Genomic DNA, 14,694 nt, shown 5'->3' on the forward strand with positions numbered 1-14,694 from the left:
CCTGGCTGTTGTCTTGAAACTGTTGAGGTATAAATAGAGCAAAATACAAATTAATGACTTAACTATCTGATTGAACAAAATACTAGAAATTGTCTTCATGACTGCCTATAGAACTAAAGAACTTTTTCATCCAGCTGCAATAATTCCAATGTAAGAGAAAAAAGAAAACATTTCTTTGTTAATTCTAAAAAGCAATAAGTATAGTAGTTTCTAATTTGCACTTGTTGATAAATAGCTCCCATAATTTTAGTGATCATTGCTTTTCTGGTCTGGTAATTGTGTTTGGATGTCTGTAGCACCATTCAAACTACAAGGAAGCTAAGTTGCTTTTTGTTCATGCTGCTAGGAGATGGTTGTTAGGAATGATGTCTTGATTAAATCACTATTTAATCAATCAAGAATTAATTGAAGCAATTTAAAGGTATAATGTTTGCCATTTATTAGATAAATTTTAAGGGAAAAATGTTAAAAAATTTTACAATGGAAAATTTCAAAACTATTCAAAAGTAAAGAGAAGGCAGTAGTCTAATGAACTCCCAACCAGCTTAATTGACAACTCATGACTAATCTTGTTTCATCTATGTCATCCCAATTCCCCTCTCCCCTTCCAATTATTTTGAATCTAATCCTAAGCAGCGTATAATTTGTCTGTAAATATTTCAATAGATGTCTCTAACAGATAAAAATCTTTAAAAATATATAATCACAAATCTCTTATCACACTTAAAAATTAAACTGATGAAAGAACACTTGTAATTATCTTTATTCTTATCAGTTATCTTATAATTTACCATCTTATTTAAAATTTAATATTAAATTTTTGTCAACGCATACATGTATATATACTAACATTGAAAGATATTCAGGATATTTTCTTAAGTGAAAGAGCAAGTAGTAGGACAATTTTTATAACATGATTCAATTTCTATTTTAAACATTATAAAAAACTATACATCTGTGTTTGTTTATACACATAAAAGAGTTAGAAGCATACACTCTAAACCAAGAACAGTTATTACTTTTAAAGTAAAAATGATCAAAGTTGGTACAGAGGATGGGGAAAGGACTTTCAACCTATTCTTCAGTATTTTTTATTTTTAAAAATATATGTATATATACATAAAAGTGATAACTTTCCAAGTGCAATTTAACAAGTAGTTAGGCAATTTCAAAGAATGTTATGGGTCACAGTTCCACAGTCTCAGTTATTTCCTTATTGTGAAATATATGCAAAAAGGTAGTATCTTTCAAGTATGATTTAACAAGTAGATATATAGGAAATTTCTAAAAATTTTATGAGTTACAGTACTAGTTTCAATTACATTTTAAAAAAAGCAGTGTGTGATAGGAAGATCTTAAATAAGCTATGTCAGTGTATGAAATGAGAGACATTCTCAGGTCAGGATGTCCGGTCCAAATATAGCTCCTCCACTGGATGAGCTTTCTCCTGATTACGTAGAGTAGCAGCTGGCGGTTATGGAGTGCTGAGCATGTGCCAGGCACTTTGAAAATGCTTTCAGTCTGATTACTTTTTTCTCACCATAATCCTTTGAGGTAGATATAATTATTACTCCCATTTCACAGATGAAAACGCACACTCCAGAGCTGTTAAATAGCTTGCCAGGGGTTTGGAAGAGGTGGAACCAGGCTTGGTGCTCAGATGATGGGACTCCCAGCCTGGGATCTTAATCATTCCTCTTCCTTGGGTTTTAATGTCTGACTCTTACAATGAATTTTGTTATTTTGTTTCACGTTTGTGTGGATCTTTTGTTGCTGAATTTCCATATTAGCTTTAACTCTTTTATTTTTACCATCTACTCTAGCCCAGGCAAGACAGAGTGTTACTTCCTTTCATTTCCCCCCTTATCCATAGAATCTGATTGGCCTGTAGGACTAAGAGGAGAAATGACCCAAAAAGGATTTCATGCTTTTCTGATTCAGGAAAATTTAAATGACAGGCAGATGGTTTTTGTCATCACTGGCTTTCTGTATAGTTCTCCAGCTGCCTAACCTTTATTTCCTGGTGGAAAATGTCATTTAGTTCTTCTTTATTTATTTATTCCATAAAATAAAACAAAGAGATTGCAAGTATTTGGCAGCATAAGTGCCAAGCACTTCTATTTGAAATACATTCCACATCATAGATGCAAACAAGCTGCAACTGTTTTTTTTTTTTTTTAAAGTTGGTATAGATTAACTCTTGCATATGGTAGAAATTTATTTTCTGCAAGTTAATCTCATCCAGAATGCTTTGGGCTTTCTTGCCATTTTTGTTCAGGAATAACAAATTAACTTTATTATTTAACGTAATGAAAGTGCAGTTAGGAAAACAAATTAGTCTATAATACAATGCACAAAAACACATACTGTAATGTTAGACTTAAATTCTTTTTGTATGTACAACACTATTATTTCCTTTATTTGTTGGAGATAATTGAGATGTTACTGTGTACCAAAGTGAAAACTGTCTCTACCCCAAAGAATACTGATCCTTAAGAAAAATTTGGTAAAAGTATCCAAGTGATTATTTAAGAAGGCATGGTTTGCAATTCTCTGCTCTAGCCATTCTATCAGGGGTCATAGGAGCTGAGTTGAGAGAATGATCCGTGTAAGAAAGAATGTTCTTCAACTTAGACCATTTGATGTTCCTCTTTATACACAGTGGAAAAGTACAGCAAGTACAAATGACTTCAGAGACCCCAGGAAGATACCCTACTGCCCAATCCTGCCTGGATTCTTAAAATAAGATTTGAGACAAATAATTTAGCTTTAAAATTTCGAATAATAGGCCAGTCTAGTGGGTAGTTTACAGTGTTCTGAGAAATAAATTTAATATTAACTCTAATGCAAATGTATTTATATATCTATATTTACATAAATACCTTATGTCTCTGTGTTTGTATACCTCAAAGGTGATTATTTTGAGGAATCTTATAAATACTCATAATTATGTTTGGTGAAATGGTTCAAAATAATTCTAACTTCTTTAGGAGGCTCAGAGAGAGGGAAGAATTTATGCTCTGAAGGGGGAAGAATTTTCCGCTGCCTAATGTCATAAAATATGACATGCTTTGGAAGATCTTTAGTCAATTCAGGAGCCTCTAGGCAGGACTCAGAACAGTGTCTGGGGCAATTCATGATTTTAGGGCTGATAAACTGTAACCTTATTCCTCCAAAGAGATGTATTATTCATATGACTTAGATACCATTGTTGGCATTTTAGTTTTTTCTTCCTCTGTATTATCTTGCAGTTGTTATTAGTAGAAAGTCAGTGTCCAGATATGGTGTTCAGTTGTGCGATGAGTGTAATCTTATTATCAACCATTTGGCAGAGGAGAATGGCTGTAAGGTCATGGCTTTCATGACAATTTAAGTGTTGGGGTTGGAAACATTCTTAAAGAGCTCTACTCAGAATCTTTTTTTTAACATGGTAGGAAACTTAGGCCTGACAAGGTTACGCAACTCATGGCAATTCAGTACTAGAGAGGTAGGATTGTATCATGGTTAAGTGTTTTGGCACCAAAGTCAGATGGGCTGGGTTTGAATCCTGCCCCCGCCACTTATCAGCTGTGTAACCTCATGCAAACTATATAACTTCTCTGTGCCTCAGTTTCCACATCTGAAAGTGGGATAACAATAATGCCTAATTTATAGGTTATTGTGAGGATTAAATAAGTGAATGTGTGGCACAGTGCCTCATACATAGTAAGTACTCAATAAGTGCTATTAGTCTTAGAATTCATGTCTCCTACCTCTCAGTTGATTGCTTTATGGTTGTACCACCTTGGCTCTCATGACATCCTTTAAACATAGTAAAATATTTCAGTATTAGAATTGATTAAATATTTTAGAAAAGAACACACATTTAACAAGTATCATCTTAACCATTTTTTCCATGTAGGAGATGGCCGTGTAATTAATGGAGTAATTTAGAATAAAAATGAAATGATGTATGTCTGAATATAAAAATGAAATGATGTATGTCTGAATATAGGTTTTACATTATTTTTGAATACAGGCAGATTCCTCATTTGCATAAATAATTGACTACATTAGTAGCTCCTTAGATAAATTGAGCTCAAATAACCAATATAAACTTATTGTAAAAGCACATTTGGAATGTAAAAGTGCCACTGGAAACTCATTTGAACTTAGATTTCCAGTAAAGGAAACCTTTGATTTTTCAATAAAAGAGGATATATCCATTCTGGGTTCATGTAGATGATATGGATTTAGCAATGATATATTCTTCAATTATAATCACTTATTGCCTTTTAAAAGAGAGATTCATGTGTTTCCAGCTCTCTATGAAGACATATTGCTGAACAACTTTGACTAATAACTAAGTTTGGATATATACTATCCACATTTAAAATTGTGTAATGTCAGCTCTATGCATTGAACCATTGTGTAGTAAGTTAAACTGTACTTCTATTATTATTAGGTATTTGTGGTAGACATTATAGGTTTTCTATTCCACAGTTACTCCCACCAACTAGTTTCTTGCTAGTAGAACCCTATTTTTTCTCAAATATTGGGTGACCATTTACTTCACAGGAAGTTGGGGCCTTCCCAAGACATGAGGGAATGTGAATCTAAACCAGAAATTATAGTTATTATCCTTCCAGTGATTGACTTAGACATGGGGATGTGATACAACTCTGGCCGAGTACTGAGGGAGAGACTCTGGTGGTTGTCCTCTTTATAAGATGCCTAGAATTGCAGAAGTCATCTTAGGTCCTTGAGGGGAACTAGCCTAAGAGGACAAGTCAATGTGCTTAGGGTGGCAAAGTGGAAACATGAACAGAACCGGGGTCCTTGTTGATGTTGGTGCATTACCAAGCAAACCCAGTTGGACCCACTCTTCCTCTGGACTTCCTGCTTTGTGACATAACAAAGGTCATTATCTAAGCCAATTTTAGCTGGACTTCTCTTATTTTCAACCGAAAACTCATGTATTAAGGCTGCCATAATGAATTACCACAAACTGGTTGGCTTAAAACAACAGAAATTTATTCTCTAATGGTTCTGGAGGCTTAAAGTCTGAAAGGTATTAGCAGGGCCATGCTCCCTCTGAAGGCTCTAGGGAAGGATCCTTCTTTGTCTCTTGCAGCTTATTCTTGACATGGGCAGCATAAATCCAATCTCTGTTTCCATCATCACATGGCCTTCTCTGTGTCTCTTGTGTCTGTCTTCTTATAAGGGCATCAGTCATTGGATTTAGGACCCACCCTGGATCCAGTATGACCTCATCTTAACGAATAATATCTGTAGAGACCTTATTTCCAAATAAGGTCATATTTACAGGTATGGGGGTTAGGACTTAAACATATCTTTTTTTTTTCTTTTTGGGAGGTGGGGCACAATTTTACTCATTATAATCCCAAAGTATACCTTTTTGTTGCAGTTTCTTTTTCCTCTGTTTTGTATTTTGTGTACTATCATTCTGCGGCACAGTACATTTAAGAAGGCAAAATTGAATGGGCAAGTACCTCAGTCAGCACAACCAAGGAATATGCAGATCTTTTGCTATATTAGTTCAGCCTTCTCCTTTGAGCTGACTGTTGTAGTTTGCAAATGCTGCCGGAATGCAAAACACCAGAGATGGATTGGCTTTTATAAAAGGGCATTTATTTGGTTACACAGTTAAGAGTCTTAAGGCCATAAAATGTCCAAGGTAACACATCAGCACTGGAGGATGGCCAATGGTGTCCAGAAAACCTCTGTTAGCTGGGAAGGCACATGGCTGGTGTCTGCTCCAAAGTTCTGGTTTCAAAATGGCTTTCTCCCAGGATGTTCCTCTCTAGGCTGCAGTTCCTCAAAAATGTCACTCTTAGTTGCACTTGGTATATTTGTCCTCTTTCAGCTTCTCTGGAGCAAGAGTCTGCTTTCAACGGCTGTCTTCAAACTGTCTCTCATCTGCAGCTCCTGTGCTTTCTTCAAAGTGTCCCTCTTGGCTGTAGCAAGCTCGCTCCTTGTGTCTGTTCTTATATAGTGCACCAGTAATTTAATTCAGACCCACCCAATGGGCGGGCCAACACCTCCATGGAAATTTTCCAATCAGAGTCATCACCCACAGTTGGGTGGGGCGCATATCCATGGAAACACTCAAAGAATTACAATCTAATTAACACTGCTAGGTCTGCCCACACAAGATTACATCAAAGATAATGGTGTTTGAGGGACATAATACATTCAAACTGGCACACTGACATACTGTTTTCTTAACAAAAAAATGCTTAATTTAGATACCTTAAAACTAGTTCTCCACTTCTGTTTAAGTAATGAGTATAGAATCATGCAATAGCAGCTGCAGATTAAGAAGACTGAATATAGGTGAATTGGGATTAGTGTGATAAATTGAACAAAAGTTAATTCAACATATATTTAGCATAAATTTAATTTATATGCTGGATGATTATTAGACATAGATGTTAATCGATCCATGTAAATCATTAGGGTTTCAGCTTATAGGTGCCTTGAAAGGTAAATGCAGTTGGTTAATGATGAAGTCTACAGGGAGGTCTTAACAACTTTACAAAATCTTCCTCAATTAATTTCACTCCTGAACAAGTCCTTCCATTTTGGCTATCACCCCCATACATATCCTTCCAGCGTATCATTACAATGACAGAATACCAATCCCTTTTACTGTTCTTTGAATGTTGTGGTTTCATCGAAAGGAATTTATCACTGGGTCCGTTAGGGCTAGAGGGCAGGATCTCAGTTAAAGGGAACACTGTAGAGTCCAGTATTTCTATCAGTCATGTAGGCAAAACAAACTGGAAGTGAACTGAACAAATGGGGCCATTAAGAGAGGCCCTTAGGAAAGTCCCCAAGTGGGACTTGTACCCTTGGCATTGCCATGTAGTAAATTTTTCTTCTCTTTGTAACAGATGGGCTAATAGGCAGTGACTGTTGTTCTTAAGCATAAAGCAAAATCTCTAGGCCCTTTCCTAGCATTTTTTAATTGGTACACCTATAAAGACAGACTGGGGAGAAGCTCATCCATTCTTATTCCATAGAAGCCACAACAAGGGCGCGACTAGAAGTCACTATGGGTCTCAATTTCTGCCCACAGAAAAGTAAAATCTTGCCAGGACTTTGTCTCTTTGCTGGGAAACCCTACTCTCTTGCAATCCCCAAGAGACTCACTGTAGGGCAAGGCTCCTCACCACTCTCTGCTTTGTGCCCTAATTGAGCAGTACCAGTTCTGCTTGATTAAATGTTTCCACTTTCGGGCAAGATTTTGGAAGCAGGATGAATAATATTGAGATATTGTTTGGCATTGTATTTGATAAGAAATAATGTGTGAGGTCTTTTTATAAACCTCTGTCTTTTTGCATTCTGAAATTTCCTCCTGTTATGATAGAAAGAAAGTACAGTTTAGGCCTGAGAATCCTAGAACAGTACCAAATTACTGTACTTAATGACATCCATGAGACCCACAGCCTCAGATTAGTGCCTTCTGGTCTTAAGAAGCACCAGCTCCTTATGGAAGAAGAATGTGAATATTCTCTCTAAGAGATTCATGTAGCTATTGTACTGGATCTATATAAATGTGGCTGCTTTTGTGCTTCTTGAATAAAGTGAAATGATGAAGTTTTTTTGAAAATTTAGCCTTTCTCATTTGAATTAAAGAGTGCCAAGAAAAGAAAGTGTGTGTATGTGTATGTGTGTGTGTGCAAGTCACAGGGCAGAGCTGTGGTCACTTGATCAGTGCCTCTGTCTACCTGAAGAGTCTCCTTCAAGTGCTGAAAGCTTTCAAGTTCTGTGTTTTGCTTCAATTAATAAGGGATGTGAAAAGCCAAGGTACTGACACACATGGCCCCGTCTAATCCTAAAATAGATTGCATTGGGTTTACACATTTCAGTATACTCTTGTGTGTTTTGCAAATATTTTTTTCTACTTCTTGTTACAGATTGTAACCCTTTTGATAGAACAGATCTGTATTCTAATGCTTTTGTATCCTTCCAGATGACACACAATGCGAACTGTAGGGATTTGGTAAATCCTGATAACTTGCTGCTTTAACTAGAGATAAGATAGTTCTTTAAAGGTTGCAAAAAACTTTCTCAATTAGCAGCAGGAGCCATCTTAAACTCTTAAGAGATACAGTCAGGAGAGGTTGTGTTTTGGTAGCATTCTTCCTATGATTTCCACTTCTTCAGGAAAGTAACAAGAGGCAGAATTTAAGTACTTTAGCTACTGTTGTCATCTAATCTATTAAGCATAGGATTGTCCAGTATGCTTTTTCTTTTATAGATCCCTTGTGGATCATACCCTGCTTCCTGTTTTGTTTTTCAGCACCTTTTCACTATTAGTTCAAATGCCAGTTTTCCTGTTGATAAAGTAAGGTATAAAGTATAGAAGGGAGGCTGAATCTTTGTGGTATCAAGATTTCTCTTTTTCCCTTGGCTCATTTGATTCATTTCTTGACCTCCATCTCTATGTGTCCATCTGTACCACAGTTGGCATTTAGTAGTAATCATGAGGCCCACGGCATCAGAGATACGCTGGCACCCACGACTTCTGCTGAAGGGAGAAGCAAACACATCGACAGAGATAGATCTGCCTTGGTTAATGAAGATCACAGATGAGAATACCTTTTTTTTTTTCTTGTGGACATGTTGGGATTTTAGAATTGATGCTATTAATCAATCTGTCCTAAAACAGAAACAGTTGCAAATATGTAATATAGAGTATCAATGGAATAGAAAACAAACCTTTAAGTCTGATTTTTTTTTTTGAAGTTGGAAAATGTTGCCAGCCTGTTTTTGATGTAATTGAAAATATTTAGAAGCTTTCCTGAAGAGTTGATTAATATATCAAAATAAAAAAAGGCAATTTTGATTCTAACATTGTTTGTTTACTGTGTAATACAGGATTCTTGGCTTTGAAATTCTGCCATGCAGGGTGAAAAATGACTGTCAGTGTGAAATGAAGTAGTCTATTGAAAAGAACATTGTGTCTAATAGGGAACAGCTGATACCAGCCCATGAATGTTATCTGGAATTAAAATGATCTTCATCAGTAAGATTTGTTCCTTGTGGGCAAAGGAGAGCGTCCAGATGTGGCCAAGGGCCCTCTTTTGTCCCACCCATCTCTTGGTGCAAGAGCCCCACATGGGGAGTTAGTGAGGTAGTGCTCTGGCCCAGGGTTCAGGAACAAGCTTAGATTGGGACCTTGATAAGCTGCATAGACTAGAGCATCCCCACATGTGCACAAAGGTGGGTAAGTTATCATGAGGGAAGAAATGGCATGTCCCCTGTAGGAAGCCCTGGAATTTTTTTATTATGCTCCAAGAAGCTTTTCCAATGGCTTCTTGATTTCCTAAACCCTAACAAACTGGAATAGGTAATTATAATTTGGCACTCAGCTTATGGAGGAAGAAGCCAAGAAAACATGCTGTGCATGGAAAAAAAAAAAAAAAAAGAAAAGAAAACCAACGCACACCCCCCCCCCACTCCATATACAAACCTGAGTGAACTAGTACCATGGATTTCTATCCACTTGATTGAAACATGAATACTCAAAGAAAGTGCCTACCCTAGAGTGATTTTACATCTTCCTTTTTCCAAGGAAGCCTCAATTTCAAATGTATTTCCCATTATTTCAATTGTTGATGTCTCCAGAAAAACGATATTTTGGTGGCTAAGCTATCTCTCCTAGACTGTCTTTCAAATCCAGAAACAACTCAGAAGTCTTTTATAGGATCATAGATCATGGGTTGGGTTTTAGAAAATAAGGTCACCCTATATGGAAGGAAACTGGACTGAAAAAAAGAAAAAAAAAAAAAAACCCACACAAAATCAACCTCATTTTCTACCCCTTTGGGTAGATTCTAAAGTAGCCATACCAGGTAATCATGCAGCATACTTGAATATCTCCACTGATTGATTGTAAGTTGTGCCGGTTTGGATGTATTTTTTCCCTCCCAAAGCCATGTTTTAATCCAGTCTTCTGGGATATTTGGATTTGGTTGTTTCCATGGAGATGTGACTCACCTAACTATAGGTGAAACATTTTGATTAGATATTTCCATGGAGGTGTGGCCCCACCCATTCAAGGTGGGTCTTAATTGGATCACTGGAGTCTGTTAAAGAGAGCTCACACAGAGAGCAGAGAGGACAAAATGCCCCAAGAGATGCTTGCTGATGCTTGGAGACACTTGGAGATGCAAATAGAAGGACTCTTGGAGGTGCTAAGCTAAGAGAAACCCAGAGTTTGCCTCAGAGAGCCTAAGAGATACCCAGAGGCCTTCCCAGCTGATAGAGGTGTTCCGGATGCCATTGGCCGTTCTTCAGTAAAGGTATCCTGGAGAAGCTAAAGGAGCAACAGATGCCAGCCACGTGACTTCCCAGATGGCAGAGGTGTTCTGGATGCCATCGGCTATTCTTCAGTGAGGGTATCCTCTTGTTGATGCCTTAATTTGCACACTTTTATGGCTTTAGGATTGTAAATTTGTAACTTAATAAACCCCCCTGTATAAAAGCCAATCCATTTCTGGTATCTTGCTTAACAGCAGCATTAGCAAACCAGAACAGGGGCTAACACCTTAGAAGCCATCTAATTGTTCATATGCTTTTATATTTTTTCAAAACCTGTTTCCTTTAGTCATACTCATCAAGGTGACAGAGAATGTCCTTTTGTTTTGTCATGACAACCCTTCAGATATGAAGATGGTTCTCATGTTCCCCTGCATCTTTTCTTTCCCAGGTCAAGCTTTGCCAAGCCCTTTAATCATTTCTTGCATTCCAAGGTTTTCAACATTGTAGGGACCTTAATACCCTACTTTGGCAGTGATTTTCCTGGTCTGGCTATTGTAAAATAAAACTAGACCCCCCTCCCCCTTATAAAATCTCTGATAATGCAGTTTAAGATTGCTTTAGTTCATTTGATAGCTACATCCTACTGTAGACACCTCTTAGTCTATTTCAAATAAACAACTGTTTCCCCTGATCATGTACTTGTGCATTTGATTTTTAAAGATGGTATGTGGGACTTTACCTACAGATCTAATATGTATGTACTTTGAATTCTCGACTACCATACAGTTCGGTCAAGTTTTTCTTAAATCCTTATTTTTGTCTCACATACTGGTTCAACCCCAGTTTCATCCTATATTGGCAACCTGATGTTGGGCAAGTTGTTTAAACTCCATGAGCCCAGTTTGCTCACATGAAAATGAAGATAATAATTCCTAATTTTTTGGTGTGTTTTGAGCATTTGAGATAATATAAGGGCCTAGTACAGTATGTATTGCATAGTGAGTAATGGTGAGAGTAACAATAATAATACATGTTTTTATTGATGGGGCATAGAATCAATTCTTTTCTTTTCTTTCTCCTTATCTGAGTCAGAGTTAGTAATTCAGATAGGGCCAAGGACTGAGTCATGTAGCCGCTAGAGCTCATTCTCCAGGTTGACATCCACTAATTAGCAATATTATTGAACAATAAATACTTATTGAACACAACTATTTTCCAGTACTGTTCTCGTGATTTGGGACATAGTGATTAAAAAAAAAAGACACAGAAGTCCCTGCCCTCATGGAGCTGACATTACAAAAGACAGGGCCACCACATGCCATAGGGGATGTCATTCTCATAGACTTTGTTGCCTCTTCAAGAAGACAAGACAGACAAAAAACAACATATATATGTATTATTATACATGTGTATAATGTAATGCAAGATAGCAGTTAGAGCTAGAATATATAATATGATATCAACTAGTGGCAAGAATTATGTAGAAAAATAAAGGAAGGTACTCAGAGTATGATGGGTAGATGGTTGGAGAAGACAACTCTAAGGAGGTGGCAACTGAACTGAGTCCTGGACAGAGGGAGAGGTGAACTAAGCAGCTTTCTGAAGGGAAAGAAACTGTCAGAAGGACATTGATTGATAAATTCAAGTTCTTTTGGTGTGGATGGCCAACTGGGCACGTATTCTTGTAAAAATACTGTCTGACTAGCCACGATTTATCCGTCATGTCCACAAGAATATTAAGAGCAACTTTGTAAATATACATGCCCTAATTAATACAAACCTCAGATGGATCTGAGCTTGTTTGAGAGCTCTGGGGAGGCACAGGATTTGTGTTGCCTTGTCTATACAAAGGCCTACCTCTCTCTGGTGTTCCTCTCTGAGCAATGTGTAACTTCAAGAGGGCTACACATGGTGCCTGTAACAAAGAAGGGGACCCCATCAGCCAGCCAGATCACCTGAGTCAACCCTGGTGACCCAGGGGTGATGGAAACCTCAACCACATTGCTCTCACTTCCTTCACTGTGCATGGTATTCCCACTTCTGTCAGTCCATACCCCGTGCAAAAAAGAGGCATGCAGGACCTCTTTTCTCCCCAGTGAATTTGACCTGATTCCTAGTGATCATCACTTCCTTTTCTAAGGGCTTACACCTGTCTAATAATTCATTATAGAATAGTGACAGGTTCGACATCAAGCTTGCAGATCTGTCAAGCATGGAATATACTTTTTACCCATGTTGAAAAATTAGGATGCTGTCTTTCTAGCTCCATTGCCCGAGCATCTTTTCTGTTCTTTATGATCTCCTAAAGATTACTGACAGTGACTCTTAGATTACATCTGCAAAGTCTCTCCATATCCTGGGATGTAATTTGTTTAGGCCTGGAGACTTGAACTCATTTAAAACAGCTGGCCTCCTACTATCATCTTACCTATCTCATACTTCAATTCCTTCTAAACTACATTTATTCAATCCTCCTGAGTTTAAAGATCATTCTCCTTGATAAAGAAGATGGAAATACAATAAGAGTTGAGATATATGACTTTCTCTTTGTTGTTTCTTAATGTTATATCATCTGCCTCAAGCAGTGAGTGTGTTTTTAGATTCATCTTTTCACTTCGAGTAGCTGATAAAGGTGTGTGTGTGTGTGTGTGTGTGTATTTCTGAGTTTGTGGATGGAAGACTTAAGTATAATTCACTTTAACTCATTGAGGTAGTAATTCTATCATGCTCTTTCAGTTCAGTACTTCTGTATACATCTCTTTGTTGTAGCATATTGTTGTGAGTCAGGGTTCTGGAACCAGGTTGAAATGCTGGCTGTTCCATTCCTTTAGCAGTGAGACAATGAACACATTAGTTAACCTCTCTGAACCTGAGTTGCCTCATCCATAAAATGGAGATATTGAAGCATCTACCTCCTGGGAATGGATTTGAAAGTAAATTATTTAAAATACATAAAGAGCTTAGAACAGTGTCTAACACATAGTAAGCTCCTCCAAAATGCTAGCAATCATCGTCACTACCCCCATCATCACCATCACCACCACCATCATCATCTCCAATGTATTCCTATTATGTTTCATATATGTTTTTAAAATTAAAAGCTCATCAGAGAACTTCATGGTCAGCCATAGTCTGTCTTGTGGTTAGGGCACATTCAACGCCTCCCCCCCTTTTTTTTAATCTTCTCTTTACATGGCCAGTTCCAAAAGGTGAGGACTGATTTAATAAGGAGGCTCTTAAGACTATGACTCATCAAAGAAAGATTAAATTATATTCAGTGTGCTCATGGCAGCAGCAAACAGATGAATTTACAAGGACTCTCAATTGAGTTTGGTTTGAAACAGAAAAGGGCTTTCTTCTTTACTCTTAATCAGAGAACTCAAGAAACCAGTACACCCATTTCCAAGCCTTTTGGTTTAGTTTGAATGTTCAAGGAAAAAAACTTGCCTTGGTCGTAGACAAGGCCAAACAAATTCATAACATAGCATGGGAATCCTAAAATATGGTTTCATAAGAATAATAGGTAAACTTGGACCGTATAAGGGCTATGTGTGCAATATCTGATGCAATTTGTTGGGTTGCTGTTTGGAGGGACTACCCATCCTCCCAAGCTTATGTTTTCTTGATGGATTTCCTTGGGCGTAACAATCTCACATTCCTGGCATACTGTGATTGGAGAAAGAACTGAATTTACTTTTCTTTTTTGGAGCTGTCTATGGGACACTGTCACATGGACAGAAACTCCCAGAAGCAGCCACTGCCTGAGTGGGAGAGTCCTCCAGTAGTTCATTGATGCCTGTGACTTGTGGATGAATTTGCCTAATGGAGGAGGAGTGTTAGCAACTTCATCTGTGCCCAGTTCTAAAGCCAAGTTCTCTAGTCAGCTTTATCAATAATAATAATAGAGCTGATGTTTTGATCTCTATTTGTCTGCTCCTGTGTCTGGTTTCTCAATATATTCTTAACTTGAGAAAGAAAGACTGGGATAATATTTACTGATCCCCTCACACCTCAAAATATGCAAACAGTAAGAATGAAGGTAAACGATATTCATTAGCCCCTTTCTTCACATGTCACAGAGATGTGAACATGACAGTCTTTAGGCAACATGTCCAAAAGTGATCTGAATGATTCTCCCTGGGAAAACCCTTATTTTCTTTTTTAAACCTTTCAACCAGGTTAAATAAGCAAAATGCATCTACAAACCTGGGAAGAAAAAGGAGCTATTGGCGATACCCAAGCAGGGGGAAAAGGTAGACTGGTCAGACTGGAAAACAAATTTCAGGGGCTGGGGTGGGAAGTGCTTTTAAAGAATAGGAGAGAGAGAGTGCCAGTGTCCTGGGGAAAGGGAAATGTTTAAGTAGGATCAAGAGCAGAGGTTATGTAAAGTTGAAGAAATGAAGATGAACAACCAAATCATCA

This window comes from Choloepus didactylus, chromosome 22, assembly GCF_015220235.1.
Source record: "Choloepus didactylus isolate mChoDid1 chromosome 22, mChoDid1.pri, whole genome shotgun sequence".
Classification (NCBI taxonomy): domain Eukaryota; kingdom Metazoa; phylum Chordata; class Mammalia; order Pilosa; family Megalonychidae; genus Choloepus; species Choloepus didactylus.